The sequence below is a fragment of the Ipomoea nil genome, unplaced genomic scaffold (assembly GCF_001879475.1).
Source record: "Ipomoea nil cultivar Tokyo-kokei standard unplaced genomic scaffold, Asagao_1.1 scaffold2802, whole genome shotgun sequence".
Lineage (NCBI taxonomy): Eukaryota > Viridiplantae > Streptophyta > Magnoliopsida > Solanales > Convolvulaceae > Ipomoea > Ipomoea nil.
The window spans coordinates 24326-30365 of record NW_017619230.1 but is presented as its reverse complement, the minus strand read 5'-3'; the positions used below and the strand labels follow the sequence as shown (position 1 = coordinate 30365).

General features: G+C 29.5%; 4 non-coding genes across 4 annotated transcripts; all 4 read right to left on the bottom strand.

Annotated features, from left to right (window-relative positions):
- Positions 1-1220: 1220 nt before the first annotated feature.
- On the bottom strand, positions 1221-1291 carry TRNAG-UCC. Its single transcript has one exon. It is a non-coding gene; the product is annotated as a tRNA-Gly (tRNA).
- Positions 1292-2678: 1387 nt separating this feature from the next.
- On the bottom strand, positions 2679-2749 carry TRNAG-UCC. Its single transcript has one exon. It is a non-coding gene; the product is annotated as a tRNA-Gly (tRNA).
- A 657-nt stretch (positions 2750-3406) lies between these two features.
- On the bottom strand, positions 3407-3478 carry TRNAG-UCC. Its single transcript has one exon. It is a non-coding gene; the product is annotated as a tRNA-Gly (tRNA).
- A 1925-nt stretch (positions 3479-5403) lies between these two features.
- Positions 5404-5474, bottom strand: TRNAG-UCC. Its single transcript has one exon. It is a non-coding gene; the product is annotated as a tRNA-Gly (tRNA).
- Between the last annotated feature and the right edge of the window lie 566 nt (positions 5475-6040).

Here is a 6040-nt window from a genome sequence, read left to right as displayed (position 1 = left end):
CTTTCTTTGTATAACGCTATGACATTTACATTCTCAACCGGGAATGTCATAATGTTATTGAGAATATGAATTATGTAATTTTCGAATCTCTATTCTAGGTGAGGCCTAAACGCATATCCTTAAACAATTCTTGGATTCAATGCAATATTTCATCTTGTTTGTCTTCCTTAGGTTTGAACCAAAGACCTTCTTATGAAATTCAATGAGTAAGTTAAAAACAATAATAATTAACAGAATATTTTTTACAAAAGTATACACTGACGGGGTCCATGTGTATTTATGAAAAAGTAAGTGATATAATAGAGGGTAATGTATAAAAAAATAATAAAAATTACAAAATCAAAATAATACGAAGCTTTCATTTCAAGTTTCAACAACCGATTGAACAACTTGTTTTAGTAGATATTTTAAAATATTAAGAGGTGAATAAATTGATATCAAAATTACAAACTGGTAAAATATAAAAGAGTTTAGTCCATAAGGTTGCTTAAATCGAGAAGCAAACTTAACGAAATTAAGCTCTAGGCTGCATAATTCGAGAGGCTTAACGAATGCAAAGGTAATGCGTTTGCCGGAGTTGAACCCGGTCTATTGCTTGGAAGGCAATTATCCTAACCGTTGGACTACAAACGCAATTTCATTATATGGTACTTTCTTTGTATAACGCTATGACATCTACATTCTCAACCGGGAATGTCATAATGTTATTGAGAATATGAATTATGTAATTTTCGAATCCCTATTTCTAGGTGAGGCCTAAACGCATATCCTTAAACAATTCTTGGATTCAATGCAATATTTCATCTTGTTTGTCTTCCTTAGGTTTGAACCAAAGACCTTCTTATGAAATTCAATGAGTAAGTTAAAAACAATAAATAATTAACAGAATATTTTTTACAAAAGTATACACTGACGGGGTCCATGTGTATTTATTAAAAAGTAAGTGATATAATAGAGGGTAATGTATAAAAAAAATAAAAATTACAAAAATCAAATAAATACGAAACTTTCATTTCAAGTTTCAACAACCGATTGAACAAACTTGTTTTAGTAGATATTTTAAAAAATATTAAGAGGTGAATAAATTGATATCAAATTACAAACTGGTAAAATATAAAAGAGTTTAGTCATAAGGTTTAAAAATCGAGAAGCAAACTTAACGAAATTAAGCTCTAGGGCTGCATGTTTGAATTCGAGAGGCTTAACGAATGCAAAGGTAATGCGTTTGCCGGGAGTTGAACCCGGTCTATTGCTTGGAAGGCAATTATCCTAACCGTTGGACTACAAACGCAATTTCATTATATGGTACTTTCTTTGTATAACGCTATGACATCTACATTCTCAACCGGGAATGTCATAATGTTATTGAGAATATGAATTATGTAATTTTCGAATCTCTATTTCTAGGTGAGGCCTAAGCGCATATCCTTAAACAATTCTTGGATTCAATGCAATATTTCATCTTGTTTGTCTTCCTTAGGTTTGAACCAAAGACCTTCTTATGAAATTCAATGAGTAAGTTAAAAACAATAAATAATTAACAGAATATTTTTTACAAAAGTATACACTGACGGGTCCATGTGTATTTATGAAAAAGTAAGTGATATAATAGAGGGTAATGTATAAAAAATAATAAAAATTACAAAAATCAAAATAATACGAAGCTTTCATTTCAAGTTTCAACAACGATTGAACCAACTTGTTTTAGTAGATATTTTAAAAATATTAAGAGGTGAATAAATTGATATCAAAATTACAAACTGGTAAAATAAAAGTTTGTTTAATAGAAGTGTGAATATAAATTTTATTTAAAAAAATATATATAAATGAATTTATATAATAAATTATTAAATTTGAAAAGAGTTTAGTCCATAGGGTTGCTTAAATCGAGAAGCAAAAACTTAACGAAATTATGCTCTAGGGCTAATTCGAGAGGCTTAACGAATGCAAAGGTAATGCGTTTGCCGGGAGTTGAACCCGGGTCTATTGCTTGAAGGCAATTATCCTAACCGTTGGACTACAAACGCAATTTCATTATATGGTACTTTCTTTGTATAACGCTATGACATTTACATTCTCAACCGGGAATGTCATAATGTTATTGAGAATATGAATTATGTAATTTTCGAATCTCTATTTCTAGGTGAGCCTAAACGCATATCCTTAAACAATTCTTGGATTCAATGCAATATTTCATCTTGTTTGTCTTCCTTAGGTTTGAACCAAAGACCTTCTTATGAAATTCAATGAGTAAGTTAAAAACAATAAATAATTAACAGAATATTTTTTACAAAAGTATACACTGACGGGGTCCATGTGTATTTATGAAAAAGTAGTGATATAATAGAGGGTAATGTATAAAAAATAATAAAAATTACAAAAATCAAAATAATACGAAAGCTTTCATTTCAAGTTTCAACAACCGATTGAACAACTTGTTTTAGTAGATATTTAAAAATATTAAGAGGTGAATAAATTGATATCAAAATTACAAACTGGTAAAATATAAAAGTTTGTTTAATAGAAGTGTGAATATAAATTTTATTTAAAAGAATTTATATAATAAATTATTAAATTTGAAAAGAGTTTAGTCCATAGGGTTGCTTAAATCGAGAAGCAAAACTTAACGAAATTATGCTCTAGGGCTAATTCGAGAGGCTTAACGAATGCAAAGGTAATGCGTTTGCCGGGAGTTGAACCCGGTCTATTGCTTGGAAGGCAATTATCCTAACCGTTGGACTACAAACGCAATTTCATTATATGGTACTTTCTTTGTATAACGCTATGACATTTACATTCTCAACCGGGAATGTCATAATGTTATTGAGAATATGAATTATGTAATTTTCGAATCCTATTTAGGTGAGGCCTAAGCGCATATCCTTAAACAATTCTTGGATTCAATGCAATATTTCATCTTGTTTGTCTTCCTTAGGTTTGAACCAAAGACCTTCTTATGAAATTCAATGAGTAAGTTAAAAACAATAAATAATTAACAGAATATTTTTTACAAAAGTATACACTGACGGGGTCCATGTGTATTTATGAAAAAGTAAGTGATATAATAGAGGGTAATGTATAAAAAATAATAAAAATTACAAAAAAAAATAATACGAAGCTTTCATTTCAAGTTTCAACAACCGATTGAACCAACTTGTTTTAGTAGATATTTTAAAAATATTAAGAGGTGAATAAATTGATATCAAAATTACAAACTGGTAAAATATAAAAGTTTGTTTATAGAAGTGTGAATATAAATTTATTTAAAAAAATATATATAAAATTTATATAATAAATTATTAAATTTGAAAAGAGTTTAGTCCATAGGGTTGCTTAAATCGAGAAGCAAACTTAACGAAATTATGCTCTAGGGCTAATTCGAGAGGCTTAACGAATGCAAAGGTAATGCGTTTGCCGGGAGTTGAACCCGGGTCTATTGCTTGGAAGGCAATTATCCTAACCGTTGGACTACAAACGCAATTTTCATTATATGGTACTTTCTTTGTATAACGCTATGACATTACATTCTCAACCGGGAATGTCATAATGTTATTGAGAATATGAATTATGTAATTTTCGAATCTCTATTCTAGGTGAGGCCTAAGCGCATATCCTTAAACAATTCTTGGATTCAATGCAATATTTCATCTTGTTTGTCTTCCTTAGGTTTGAACCAAAGACCTTCTTATGAAATTCAATGAGTAAGTTAAAAACAATAAATAATTAACAGAATATTTTTTTACAAAAGTATACACTGACGGGGTCCATGTGTATTTATGAAAAGTAAGTGATATAATAGAGGGTAATGTATAAACAAATAATAAAAATTACAAAAATCAAAATAATACGAAGCTTTCATTTCAAGTTTCAACAACCGATTGAACCAACTTGTTTTAGTAGATATTTTAAAAATATTAAGAGGTGAATAAATTGATATCAAAATTACAAACTGGTAAATATAAAAAGAGTTTAGTCCATAGGTTGCTTAAATCGAGAAGCAAACTTAACGAAATTAAGCTCTAGGCTGCATAATTCGAGAGGCTTAACGAATGCAAAGGTAATGCGTTTGCCGGAGTTGAACCCGGGTCTATTGCTTGGAAGGCAATTATCCTAACCGTTGGACTACAAACAATTTCATTATATGGTACTTTCTTTGTATAACGCTATGACATCTACATTCTCAACCGGGAATGTCATAATGTTATTGAGAATATGAATTATGTAATTTTCGAATCCTATTTCTAGGTGAGGCCTAAACGCATATCCTTAAACAATTCTTGGATTCAATGCAATATTTCATCTTGTTTGTCTTCCTTAGGTTTGAACCAAAGACCTTCTTATGAAATTCAATGAGTAAGTTAAAAACAATAAATAATTAACAGAATATTTTTTACAAAAGTATACACTGACGGGGTCCATGTGTATTTATTAAAAAGTAAGTGATATAATAGAGGTAATGTATAAAAAATAATAAAAATTACAAAAATCAAAATAATACGAAACTTTCATTTCAAGTTTCAACAACCGATTGAACAAACTTGTTTTAGTAGATATTTTAAAAATTGGTAAAATATAAAAGAGTTTAGTCCATAAGGTTGCGTAAATCGAGAAGCAAACTTAACGAAATTAAGCTCTAGGGCTGCATGTTTGAATTCGAGAGGCTTAACGAATGCAAAGGTAATGCGTTTGCCGGAGTTGAACCCGGTCTATTGCTTGGAAGGCAATTATCCTAACCGTTGGACTACAAACGCAATTTCATTATATGGTACTTTCTTTGTATAACGCTATGACATCTACATTCTCAACCGGGAATGTCATAATGTTATTGAGAATATGAATTATGTAATTTTCGAATCCCTATTTCTAGGTGAGGCCTAAGCATATCCTTAAACAATTCTTGGATTCAATGCAATATTTCATCTTGTTTGTCTTCCTTAGGTTTGAACCAAAGACCTTCTTATGAAATTCAATGAGTAAGTTAAAAACAATAAATAATTAACAGAATATTTTTTACAAAAGTATACACTGACGGGGTCCATGTGTATTTATGAAAAAGTAAGTGATATAATAGAGGGTAATGTATAAAAAAATAATAAAAATTACAAAAATCAAAATAATACGAAACTTTCATTTCAAGTTTCAACAACCGATTGAACCAACTTGTTTTAGTAGATATTTTAAAAATATTAAGAGGTGAATAAATTGATATCAAAATTACAAACTGGTAAAATATAAAAGTTTGTTTAATAGAAGTGTGAATATAAATTTTATTTAAAAAAGGAATTTATAATAAATTATTAAATTTGAAGAGTTTAGTCCATAGGGTTGCTTAAATCGAGAAGCAAAACTTAACGAAATTATGCTCTAGGGCTAATTCGAGAGGCTTAACGAATGCAAAGGTAATGCGTTTGCCGGGAGTTGAACCCGGTCTATTGCTTGGAAGGCAATTATCCTAACCGTTGGACTACAAACGCAATTTCATTATATGGTACTTTCTTTGTATAACGCTATGACATTTACATTCTCAACCGGGAATGTCATAATGTTATTGAGAATATGAATTATGTAATTTTCGAATCTCTATATTCTAGGTGAGGCCTAAGCGCATATCCTTAAACAATTCTTGGATTCAATGCAATATTTCATCTTGTTTGTCTTCCTTAGGTTTGAACCAAAGACCTTCTTATGAAATTCAATGAGTAAGTTAAAAACAATAAATAATTAACAGAATATTTTTTACAAAAGTATACACTGACGGGGTCATGTGTATTTATGAAAAAGTAAGTGATATAATAGAGGGTAATGTATAAAAATAATAAAAATTACAAAAATCAAAATAATACGAAACTTTCATTTCAAGTTTCAACAACCGATTGAACCAACTTGTTTTAGTAGATATTTTAAAAATATTAAGAGGTGAATAAATTGATATCAAAATTACAAACTGGTAAAATATAAAAGAGTTTAGTCCATAAGGTTGCTTAAATCGAGAAGCCCTTAACGAAATTAAGCTCTAGGGCTGCATGTTTGGTTTGCTTAA